General features: G+C 33.4%; 1 protein-coding gene across 2 annotated transcripts in view; it reads left to right on the plus strand.

The window, feature by feature from the left end:
• Window positions 1-276: 276 nt before the first annotated feature.
• Nlg2 (Neuroligin 2) overlaps window positions 277-13,351 on the plus strand; it is a 121,037-nt gene continuing 107,962 nt past the window's right edge. Inside the window, exons 1-2 of one of the 2 annotated variants that reach the window (XM_070642258.1) lie at window positions 277-901; window positions 7,061-7,304. The gene's annotated coding sequence lies outside the window, so the exon portion shown is untranslated. The remainder of the gene's footprint in view (window positions 902-7,060; window positions 7,305-13,351) is intronic. The other variant, XM_070642259.1, reaches the window with a different exon arrangement.

Consider the following 13,351-nt stretch of genomic DNA (forward strand, 5'->3'; position numbering starts at 1 on the left):
TGTCAGGAAATAAAAAAAAAATTTACAAAAACTTTTGAGTCACCTTGTTGCCGTCTTGCCAATGGAAATGATTTCTGCCAATGGAAAATGATAAGGGTTGAGAGATTTCTGCTTCCCATGAGAGATGTGAACGGTACGGGTCGTGATGTGATATGTTTATCATTTGCTAGAGTTCCATGTTGCTTCCTTTCAAGTCACAGGAAAGAAAAAAGTTTGTTTCTGTTGGAAACGCAAGCGCGAATCATTTCCAGTGCTCCTCTCATACTCACAGCCTCTCACTGGAATTGAGCTTTTTATCAACAATTTTTTTTCTTTCCCTTTACTTTGATATCAATGGAAAAATTTTTGTTCATCCGCCAGTTCGTCATCAGATTCGGTCAATGATGTTGAGTCTAAAGTAAATAATTTCCATCAAAAAATATAAAAAAAAGGTTTTTTTTAAAGCAGAAGGAAATTTTTTAATCAAAATTTTCCAGCCCATACCTTCAATACTGTGAATGTGAGACGATATTAAGGATAGTCGTGGAATTAATAGTCAAAATATGTCTGAATCATATGGAGATGAAAAAATAAATGTTGAAATTGTAGGCAAAAAATGGGCAATAAACGAAAATTTATGTGTGCGTAAAAATTAAGTGAGAAGCATGCATGAAGGAGGAAGAAAATAAAGTTTAGGATTTAAGTGCATTGATGATGATGAAAATTATATTATAATCAAGTGAACTAAGAGGATATTAAGCATAAAATAAAATAAAAAACAATCCAAAAAAAGGAATTGAAAAATATAAAAAAATTAAAAAAAAAATCTCAAAACGCCCCGAAGAAGGGATAAAGAATAATAAATAACAGAGCTTTAATAATAGTGTGTGTATGTCTGTGTAGTCGTAATAACAATTAAAATGTATGTTAAAATCTAACCTAATTACAATCATCAAGCATTAAAGTGTTCGACGTTAATGATTTTTATTAAAAATTTTAACTGCTTTTTCAAGCGATAATCTAATTAAAAATTTCTTCAATTTGTTGAGAACCCACGAAGTTAATTTTGTGGTTTTCTTGTAAGGCAGGGGTGAATTGAGGGAGACGATAATTGTAGATCTTTATAAGAGGAATAGATTGAGCATTTTGAAAGAAAATTTATAGTTGCTAAGGGTATGTGTAAAGCAAGATTATTGGAACATTGTTAGCTTAATCTAGGATGTAGGAAATTTATCGTTGAACAACTGGAATCAACGATTGCAGTGTCTGCTTGTTTGACAGCAAATACTACGAAAAATGGGGAACGGAAAATTCATTGAGTGACAAATTCTAGTTGAAACGGAACCAAATAATTTTTGGACGTGTCTATCCTCTTCCCAATTCTAGTAATATACTAATTTATCTACAAATTCATTCCTTATGATGACTACCTGATCTTAGTCCTTTTTTCATGTGTCAGTCTATAAGTCACTTAGAAATTATGATTGCATTTAATCATGAAAGAGATTTCCAGACATAGATCATAACCTATTCCATACCAGAATTCGAAGTCGACACGGATATCGTAGGTAGTCTAGTCGACTTGAACCGACTTTTTCATACAAAATCCGAATCGAATTAAGTCGACTTTTTCATATAAAATTCGAGTCGACTTGAGTCGATTCCATACAAAATCCGAATTAATTTTAAACACTACCCCAATCTCAATTGCCTCAAGAACAACGAAAGAGCATAGCATGGAAGCAAAAGAGGCTTGATAGCTTCCTTCCCAAAGTTCAGGTTGAAATTGATTGAGAATAGAATCAATGGTCCCCATTTGAGTTTACGAGCCCCCTCCGAAAATCAAAAAAACGTTTGTAAAATACAAAAAAAAACGTTTCAAATTCAAATATTTTGATAAATTTTTTTTTTTTAATTCTTACAAATTTTTGCAATTTTTTTTTTCAAAAAAAAAATTTTTTTTTGTTTGGTTCTTGGAAATACTAGTATGTGTCTATAATAAATGACTATAGATTTTGGTAACTATAAGGTGAAGCCCTTTGCAGGAAAACTGCAGTCCTTTGCATCTAAAATGCCGGAAATTTAGGTTTGCAGTTCTTAGCCAAGTCCTATTATAAATAGATCAATATTGAAAGTTAGTTTCAAAAAATCAGAAGAGCTTCCATTATAAAATCTTTTATCAACGCTCCAGAATTACTCAACCCAAAATCACCCTCAATCCATATTTTTTCTCTCCAAAATTCCTTGAAAACCCAACAAAGAAAAAATAATCTTAATTAAAATTACAGTCAAATGATAAACCTTTCCTTCGATTATTTTTAGAATGACATTTGATACCGTGCTTTTGCTACGTGCTTGCCTCAACATCTGTCATTAAAAATTATATTGGAAAAAAAATTTTAGCTCGAAGAGTTTGATCAAAGGCACATTAAACAAAAAAAGTTTTTTTTTCCTTTCTTCTTCTTCATCCTCATTTCCTTGTCTCATCAAACTTTCCTCTCCGTTCCATGGACTTATTTCTTCTTTGTAAGATAAGTTTTTGTGTAGAAAAAATGTTGGCTTGTGGTCGGTTTGTCTTGGCTTTGATTGGGTGATTAAAGGATTGAGATTTGGGATTAAATGTTATAGTTAGAGTCAGAGCTCGAAGTCGACTGGGATTTTGTATGGAGTCGGGTCGACTTGATTTGACTTATTTTTATCCAAAATCCGAGTCTAATTTGAGTTCTGGTTATAGCTTTTAGTTGAAATTCAGTAATGCAGCTAATATTTTGCCAATCTTCCCAGAATTTAATTTGGTATTAATTGATGCTTGCGAATGCTGATCCATTGAATGATTAGTTCTGTTCTAAAGTCCCTTATTCACGTATTTCTTGTACTAAGTTGCAACCATAATTGACAGGAGCCGAATTATTCGCTATAAATCTCTAAAATTTATAAGAAAGTCTGAAAATTCTGGTTCCAATTTTTATTGATGATCTTTAAATCAGAGCTCAAAGTCAACACTGATTTTGAATAAAAAGTCAATTTATAATTCGAGAACACGCCGAGCTGTGCTGTAGTTAACCCATTGAGCATCAATATTGTAGACAGAATCATCCATTTAGATAGCCAAATGACCATCATCGGTTGAATTGATTTCTAACTGTGATATTGACCTACAAGTTATATTAAAATTAACAGATCTGGTTAAGCTTAAGGTTCTTTAGTACAGCTAACAGATCTAAATCATTATCTTATGATTTAAGTCAATTTACCCAATAAATTAGTACATAAGCCTCAACAGACAAGAAGCATGCACATGAGAATGCTCACAAAATAGAGTATCCTCGAATATACTGATTAACACTCATTAAGGTGATTATCGTCATTATCTGCTACCAAAAGCATAAAATGCGTTCATACCCCTCACAATCCACAACATCATCCACAAACATCTTCATCTCTCTTTTTTTTCTCAAAAATTTTCTCAGTCTTTATCATGAAGCATTTTCGAGGCAAATAACGACGAGACTATTAATTAAGAACTTCTTTCTCATCTCAACTCTTTCAACTTGCTTTTCCTTGTGATTAATTTGCATCGTTTTACCATACAAAACCCATATAATTCGGTCGTATAGAATGTTGTCACATTTTACATAAAAAAAAAGTTTAATTTCTCATGATATGCATGAGTAAAAGTTGCTTAAAGTACCTCCACATAACTCAAACAATGTAACATTGTAATACGCGCGGATTAAGCAGTTTTTTGTTATGTTATTCGTGAATGAGACACTTCTTTAGCTATTCATCCCTATAGCATACTTAAAAGTTTACGTATACTTTTTTATATTTGAACATGTTTAGAGTCGGGGGTTAAAGTCGTAAATTAAAGTGTAGTAAATTGAAATTACTCTCAAGAAAATTGTTGCTGCCACAATAATTTATAATCTTTATATTCACATTATTTTCTGTGTATTTTGTTATTTGTTAAGAAATAATTACTATGGTATAAAATAAGGAAAACATTTGTCATTTCTCTTAAGGTAGTTACTGTCGTCACAAACATTTTACTTCCAAAAACAAAAAAAAAATTATTTTATTTTATTTCCGTTCCTCTCTCCGGTTCTGTTTTGGTAATCACGATAAGAAAATAACGTAAATTATATTTTTATTTTTGTGCTTAAAATGTACACAAAAGAATGAGAGATTTTGCGATGAGAAAAGCAATTAAGTTACCCTTATGTTCTTATTACTTCTACTCAGGGAATGAATGAACTGGAGTAAGACAATGATGGCATGATGATGAGAAATAAATTTCCAAATTTTGAGATACTGGAAAAATTAAAGTTTGAGTAGTTGAGGTTAAAAAAGGGGAGCAATTGAGGGGTTCATAAATGATGACTGTTGATTTTTTGAAAAGATTCAATGATTATGGATTCCTAAATTAGGTTTTAACTCCTCCAAATTTGTCTTCCCCTCCTCTAAAAACCCCCTCTTCCTGGTACCATTAATATCCAATAATCGATGCTATCTCTTGAAGACAACCTTAATATGCTCATATTTTTCATTACTGATTACTAGTCTGAGACTAGAAATGTCAAACTCAATTTTTGTACCGTTCCACCAAATCCAAAAAAAATTGGGGCTTATTAGATCCAGAAATAAATCGAATAATGCAGAAAGTTTGGAAGTTTTCAACTAAAGTTTGTTTTTACTTAGAAAATCGCTTCCCAAGAAGCTGTAGTAATTTTACGCTCTAAGTACTCCAAATCCTAATTTTCAACTTAAATCCAGATTCTTGGTCCACCATCATTTTTAATGAAGAACCATCTTGTCCTTCAAAACATTTCTGCGCCATTTAATTTATTTCTAGATTGGTTAAGTCCCAGTTTCTTTTAGAAATTCCTGAAGATTTTGGCTTGACACCCCTTTCCTACCTCTGATTCTTAAGTAATTAGATCCACTTAGAGTTTACAAAAATTCAGGCACAAAGTTCTAAAAACTATTCATTTAATCCACCTATGTATAGTGTGGCCAGAGGATTTTTAGGAAAAAATCGAGACACTTTTGTAAAAAAAATCAGGACATTTCTACAAGGGTGAAAAGTACAGCAGTGTCCCGGCAAAAATACAGCAGATGGCCGCCCTACCTATGTATACATTTTCTCCCTCAAAAATTCATTACCAATTGACAACAAACCATCTCCAACCCCCTCAACTACCTTTAACATTTTCAAGCATCATCATAAGTGATAAATTTTTAACAAAGACATCCAACAAAAATTGAAGAAAAACATATGAGACACGAGAGAGAAAGAGAGTATTATGTAAATCCCATAAAATATCAAACACGCACAAGAAAATTGATAAAAATTTATTGAATGTGAGACATAGATGTGCGAAACAGGATGATATATTATTCTAAAATAAAAAGGCATTCTGCTTAGTAAGTTTATTCATGTATATTATGATACATAACCGTTTTAACTTCCTCTTTTTGTTCAGTTGTCGACAGTTTTAACGTGTTTGGCAAATTGAGAGAAAATTATGTTTTTTCTAGATAAATCCGGGGAGCACTGAAGGTTTATTGGTATCTAAGGGTGTTGAGATAAGATTGGGGACGTTCGCAAGTTACGTGATGGTGAAAATTGCATTTTTAGACCATTTCCCCTATTTGTAATGCTCTAAAAGACAATCAGACATCGAAATTGCTGACTATATCCCCTCCACTCTCAACTCTAAGCATTACGTAACTTCCAAACCATCCCATAAGCTCCTTCACTCATTAACCCATCCAATGATCCACCTCCAAACAAGACATTTAAGTTAAATTTCAAAAATATGCTCAAAAATTGCTCAAAAACATAAAAACGACCCCCCCAAAAAAATCCATGCATCCCCTACTCACATCATGACATTACTCGGGCATTTTACACACGAAAAACATTCACATACTCACACTTCATCAGAAAAGCTTCAAGCGATAAAAGTTGAAATAAATAAATTATGTGGAAAAGTGTCTGATAACGGAAGAAGACAAGAGATGTGAACTTATTTATTCCGAAAAAAAAATACAATATTCTGTCTTACTTACGCACAATTAGGAATTTTTTTTTGCTTCCTTTCAATCATTTTCTCACAGTTTAGCTTTGTACTGTCAGGGTGTATTGAGGGGGTTTGTTGGAATATAGTGAAATCTGGGGTTTCGAGATATAAATGTAGGGGAATCTGTCATTGCGAGAATATGCTCGGTTGAGTTGTTAGGGAGCAAAATGAATGTAATCCTCACCTTTTGTAAGGACTTGGGTTCGATTCTCATCATAGGTGGATTTCCCATATTATCACGTAGAATAGTGCTGATTAGGATTCGGGAATTGTTCATTTGATCCCCTAAAACTGCTTAGAATCAGGCTTAAAATTGTACAAATTGGTTAATCAATCCAAAATCCGGCAAAAGCCGGATATGTCAGGTAGAGATGTGAGTCTGAATTAATGGCAAATTCTTTCCTAAAATCAGGATGTATTAAGTTATTGTGTCGAATCTACTTAAATTTCCCCGAAAAGCTTAATCGGTCAAAAATGCGAGACACCAGGCTGTAGTGTCTCTGGATTTGTCCCGGATTCTATTTAAATAGACTTTAATGGACGGTTAAAAATGCGATACCTGGCTGGTGTGACTCTGACTTGGTGATAGATTCGACTTAATTCGACTTAAATTGCAAAAAATTATCTTATTTCGACTTCAATCCGGCATCAAGTCAAAGTCATGCCATTCTGGTATCAAATTATGGATAGAATAACAGATATGTGATATTCGGATATTTAATGAATCTTAGAACCCCCTAAAAATACATAGAATCCCCAATAATATCTAGAATCCCCAAAAAACAGTCAACAATCCCCCCTTAAACAGCTTCTGTCTACACCCCTGCCACTTATTCATACACCATCGTCAATGTCGAGCACTTAAATGCTATCATATATTTAATATTATCACACAAGATTGATTAAATTTTCTCCATCGCTACTCCCTACTCTACATGTATGTAAAAAAAAATAATTCTATACTAACTGCATTGTTGTTTGTGCTTTTTCTTAACCAGCTGAAAATATTGTGAATTGTAGTGTGTAACTGTGCTGTTCCGTGCTGTGTATGTGGTAAATGAAAAGAAAATTGCAAAAAAAGGAGAAAAAAATATAAAAAAATTTGAAACAAAGAAAAAAAGAAGTGAAAAAAGTAAAAAAGAACGAAAAAATATAAAAGATAAGGAAAAAAAGGAACGACTTTGAAAAAGTTTTCCCACGGATTTTCATGGCTTTTGAAGATTAATGGAATTCCTTACAAATGTAAGTAAATTCTTTCTTGTTTATTTTTTTTTTCTTTTATTCATATATTAATATTAATGCGAAACAATCTGAGGATGAGAAGATTGGAAAAAAAACAAGTCAAGGATAGAGTGACTTTGGGATGGAAAAGGGGAAAAGGGAATTTTATTTGGACATTTCTGGATCAAATTTATGATGTTTTAAGGAAAAGTTATATTCAAATATATAAAAAATATTTTTTTTAAGAATTATAGTAAAGGACGTCTAAAAAGCTGGAAAAAGCAAATTTTAGTGTTACCTAATTTCGGATCCATCCCATATGCTGTGTTTTTTGCAGAGCTCGTGTCGACTTCAACCATATCGACTTCGAGCTCTGGTTTTTGGAAAGATTTTGTAAAGATATTCAGGGGAATTTTGATAAGACTTCCAGTCTTGGCAAAATAGCAGAATTCAAAGCTGATTCGAATTTTACTTAGAATACAAAAACCGAATGATCTCGAAATTTGAAAAATGTTCCAAAAAATCTCCTAAAATACTAAATGACCATTTTGGGACACTACCCAAGTTTTGGATTTCCCGTAATATTGTTTAGTTGGGTTCCCTGAAGTCTCAGTTTTGACGAATTTTCGTGACTTAGACGAATTATCGAGAATGAGACTTCAAGAAAATTCTACGAAGTCTCAGTCTGAATTAATCTCGAGATCGAGATTGACTGTCCCAAGTGGATAAAAATCTGTTATAGTTAGTTGATGGCAATTTAAAGTCCAGTTGATGAACAACGCTAACGAATTTTTGTCTACTCGAGTGAGAAGTCTTGGTCTCAGCTTCGAGAATCCATAGTTGTGAATCCAGCAAAGCTCAGATCATCATCTAAAATTTTGTAAAAATTGTACAATTTTACAGTAAATTACACCGGAAAAAGGTCTTAAATCTCATTTTTTTTTATATTTATTCTCTAATGTAAAATATTGATTCTAAGTCATCAATTTGTTCACAAAATTTCATTTGGTTTTGACCATGTTTTGATGTCTTATATCCCAGGAGAGGCAAAGAGTCCAATTTTATGAGAAATTGTCTGCTCAATTTAAAATAAAAGTATTATAGCACTACGCTGATTAAATTGAATTTTATCATTTTCTGAGGGGCATAAAGCAGTCGTCAGCAGCGCCAAGTTATTGCGTGCTTGACTAGACGCAGAAGTGCCCCCAAACCCTAACAGACAAACAGGCTGCTACCATAATGGTCTTTTTGTATCATGAAAGTGTGCACTTTACCAGTTTGTGGAAGCTATTCCAAAATTTTGGCACATTTTCCAGCAAAACCTGAAATTTTCCTCATGGCGCCATTCGGGTTTCCAATCAATATTTTTAATTGACATCTGAATTCAAATGAAAACAACATCCGCAAGCAATCTACCCAAATATACAATTTCATCACACCTTCAACCAACACTTTAATCCAATTCAACTTCCCAGAATTCCACAAACTCAAAAAATCCCTCAAGCAGCAATTTTAAAATCACTGATGAATTTTGGCTGGTCTGGGAAGGTAGCTGGCAATATATTCACTTAAAAAAGTGCCAGCAGCTATTGCTGTCGATATTTTTCAGGACTCAGTCGCTCATAAATTCATTCCACACACCAAACTGCATAAAAATCATCAAAAAATGTTGGAACTCCTTACCCTTGGCTACAAACAATCTTATAAAGTATTTCAAAATGTCAGCTGTAAAAGAGAGAAAAAAAAGGTTGCAGCACAAAAAAAGGACATGTATATAATAAATGATGAAGACTAAATTTAGTAAAAGATTGAATGAGAAATAAAATAAAAATGTTTAAAGCCTCTCCTAAATAAGAGAAACTTCATCATTTCTGCAAGCAATTTATCTACTCATTCTTATTCATGACATACACAAAAATTATGGCCGACTCCTACTCAACAAAATATATGAAAAATTTTTTATTTACATTCTCAAAAAATCAATTTGAATGTTTATTAAGAGATGCATTCATCCGAGTCTAAATTGGAAATAAACTTTCAGCAGTTCCAATTCCACCACAAAAAAGTAATTTCTATTCGAAAAAAATTATAAAATCAATAACTTGTGGCGAATGTAGGCGAAAAGTTAATGATAATAAAAATACTGTTGGGGTGAAATTCATCATGTGAAAGTGATTTGATGTTGAATATTGACTCAAAGTTGGTTTGGTTTTTGGATTTTTTTGATATGAAAATTTGAATGAAATTGATTTTTAAATTTTATTAGTGAGTTCGTCCAATATTTTGAGATTCTAAATATTGATTATGATATTTCTAATTTTGATATTTTTCAAATATCTACTGCTGTACAATTATTTTAAAATTCCGTAAATCACCTATTGGGTCGTTCATTTACTGAATCTCAGATAGAAGTATGAGCAGGTTGGTATGAATTACTTTGAGTCTAAATATTCAAAGAATTAGTTAAATTATGTTTGCAAAAATTCCATTTTTTGTATGGAGTTTTCGGCTTTTTGAAAAATCGGAACATTTTAGGCTTTGTCGAAAACATCCTATTGTGTAGAAAAGTTCATTTAGCGACCCGGCAAGTACAGCAAATCCAAGTATAAGTCGAATTTTGCATGGGGTCTAGTCGACCTAAGTTGACTTTTTCATACAAAATCCAAGTCGACTTCGATTCCTTCTAGCTGCACCTCCCTCCACCCTCCACCCCTCTCCCTCACAAGAGCGTTTTGTAAAAAGTAATTGACTTCCTATTACGCTTGTAATTAGAGTCGGATCTATAAATTTGTAACGATTCCGGAAAGCACGTGTACAATAATGGACAAAAATCTGGTGTCAGACTAGCATTTCACTGTCCCCAAGAGAGATTCATTGAGTTCCGGCTTCAGCCAAAAGTTAAATCAGTCAGACGCTCTATTTTCGGTCATTTCTACGCTATGTGCTTTCAAGGAATTTAGACAGGAGAATTATCTAGTCATTGATTTTCATAGAGGAGATGGACAGGGGTCTGAAAATTCGTTTGTTTTAGTAACGTATTAAGTTGGTGGCTCGTTGGCAGAGTTATGATGGCTGATGTCGGCAACCTAGAGAATCGGCCAGTCGTTCATTGATTTTATCGGCAATTGCTTTTTATCGCTCGCCGTTTTTTATCGGCCGACGTTTTAGAAAAATAAATGTCCAGCGTTTTTATCTGCCACCGTTTTTGGTCGATCGATAAAATCAGTTCGTTTCATAACGAGTCGTTGCTTAATTTCAAAAAAGCTTATTTTACCTAAATTTGAATTAAATTTAAAAACACTGTAACCCAGTTTTGTCCACACTGTGTGGTGCACCATATATAGCATCTGAAGGAATACTGCTCTAACCTAGCCTTTTCTCAATACAAACTAAATAAATTAAGTTACCTCCTCCCATTTCCTTCCACATTCCCAAAAGTTTGTCACAATATTTTGTCAATTCATCTCACAATTTCTGGAATATCCCAAAAAAAGACTTCAATTTATTTATTGACTCAAAACGTCCCCAAAAATTCTTATAATAGGAAGTACAAAAAAAAACTTTGAATTATTTCCATCACTTCCACCTGACATGAATCGACATAATACAAAGTCTTTAAAAAAAAGATGATAAACGGATGAGAGAAGCAATTTGTCAAGTGACTAAAAGCATCGAAAGGCAGGCATGACAGAAATTTTTAATCGAAACTTTGTCACTCCACACGCTTCATTATCACAGAAAAATCCGGGCCATGTACCATAATTGATTTTATTGTTGAGTTTTTCGGCAAGGAACAAAAATGTTTAACAAAAATATATAAACTTTATGTTGTCGAAATATGGTTGAATATAGATAAATGACAAGAGCGTTTAAAAAACGGAAGAACAATAAGGAAAAACTTTGTTTTTTTCAATTAAATTGTCTGTCGTTCATAAAAAGGAAATTTTTTTTTCATGTTATTTTGTTTTGCTTTGTTGATGTGGGAGTTCTTTAGGAGTGCTGTAAAGGGGTTTTAAACTTGTGCCTCGAAAAATCTGAGAAAATTGAAAGATTTCATCCTTAAAGAGGGTGGAGGTGCAGATTTAGGTCAATACTACCCTGTTCAAGACACTTAGAGGGACATGAGGAGACTATGGTGCTCATTTGCTTATCTAAACAGAATATTTGACTCAAAATCTCCAAAAAATTGCTATTTATGCACTCATCAAGACGGTTCGATAAGCTGGACTTGTTATAAGAAGGCCTGTAGAAGCTCCTCTAAATAAGGTCTTCAAATCTGACTTTTTTGATGGCAAAAGATGCCAAAATAATTCATAGATGGAAGCTGTTGATAGACAAACCATTGCATTTGGCATTAGAATTTAGCAAGCGCAAGCCAGCCATAGGGTCAGTCTCAGGCAGCCTCTGAGAGAGGCCATGGATCAAAACTAATCAGTACTACCAGCAAAGTAAGCAGATATGTACCCAATTCTACATCACAAACCCCCTCATAGCCCCAGAAACTCTATAAATCCACATCTGTCCACCTCATCAACATATTACTCACTTACTAACTGGAACCATGCGTAAACAAGGACAGCTTGTGTCTCACTCCCAGCTACCAAACTTTTCCGTTTTCATCAACAACTATTCCCCAAAAAATTCTCCACATCATTATCAAAGCATCCTCAAAAGAACACAAAACTTTTCAGGACAAACCGAGAACATGTATAAGGAAGCATAAATACATTTTCATATCCAACATAAAGTTTTGATAAAAAAATAATAATAATGAGGAATTCTATTGAGTGTAATAATCACGGACGAACAATTTCCGTCAGTTACAGCACAATTGCTGAAAGAACGTCGGCATCAGTGGTGGAGTTTTTGGGAAGTATTTGGAGTTTTGGGAGTTAATAGGGGATGGGCATGGGATGTATTATGAATTGAAAAGTAAATTGAGAAATTCCAAACATTTTTGTCAAATTGAGTTAAACGTGATCAACCTGATTTCACCCCTGGCTGGGTACACTCCCGGTACACTCCCGGAACATCCCCGGTACATCCCCTGTAGTGTGAACTTTTGAATTTTTCCCAAAAAATTCCCCAGCCAAATGACAACAATTCAAGACTGGCTTTTGACTTTAAATACCCCTTCCAGGCGTCAAACAGGTCTACATCCCTGTTGCCAAGCATATGTAGTCATGGTTACAGCATAGTTTTTATTCCTCAACAATTCCTCAAGAGACCAAAAAATGAAATTATTATTTCTTTTTACTTATCTTCATTAAGCCTCCCTTAGTTTTTTTTTAAGAATGCTTAAAAATGTTTGTGGAAGGGCACACAGAAGCACACCGAAAAAAGAGGAATCTGAGATAAATTGACGAAAATATTTCATAATATTATCAAACTTTTTAATAATATTGAGTGTTTCTTGTCCTTCTTTTTTGAGACATTTCTTATTGATTAGTTTGAAGAAATTCTGTTGAAAATACTTTATTAAATTGAGGGATGCTTATGGATTATAAAAAATTGGGTATTATGTCAATCGTTGCCAATTTAATCTTGAAAATGCTTTACACAAAAAGACGTGACCTAATTTTGTTCAACGACAAGTTGTCAGGCTTCTTTTGCTATGATTTTTGTTATTAATGTTTGGATATTTATTTACAAAATAGTCAAATTTTAGTATGTTGTACTGAGGAGTATAGTCGGGGATTAGTGAACGGTGTGTCTAGTTGTGAATTTGGCTATTGTGTAACTTGTCAAGTTTATAGCAAGACATACGTCAAAATAACTCAGAAGTATCATTTAAAAGTCGATTGTCCACAAATTCGAGTAGCACAAATTGGTTACTTACTTACTTCCTTGGCTGTGACGGTCGAGGGCTCATTGCCACGCGTGAGAAATATCTAAAGACAGTTTTAACAGTAGAGAATATCTAAAGGCAGTAAAAATAGGTTATTCGGTCAAAAATCCACCCCCATGGAGGCGTGACTCTAACTTGATCCCAAATTCGATTTAAATCCGTCATCAAGCCAGACTATCACCGGCCTGATCCCGATTTTCAGAGCAATTAACCAACTCGT

Source organism: Chironomus tepperi, unplaced genomic scaffold, assembly GCF_022539635.2.
Source record: "Chironomus tepperi strain 1889 unplaced genomic scaffold, CSIRO-AGI_Ctep_v1 contig_275, whole genome shotgun sequence".
Taxonomy (NCBI): Eukaryota; Metazoa; Arthropoda; class Insecta; order Diptera; family Chironomidae; genus Chironomus; species Chironomus tepperi.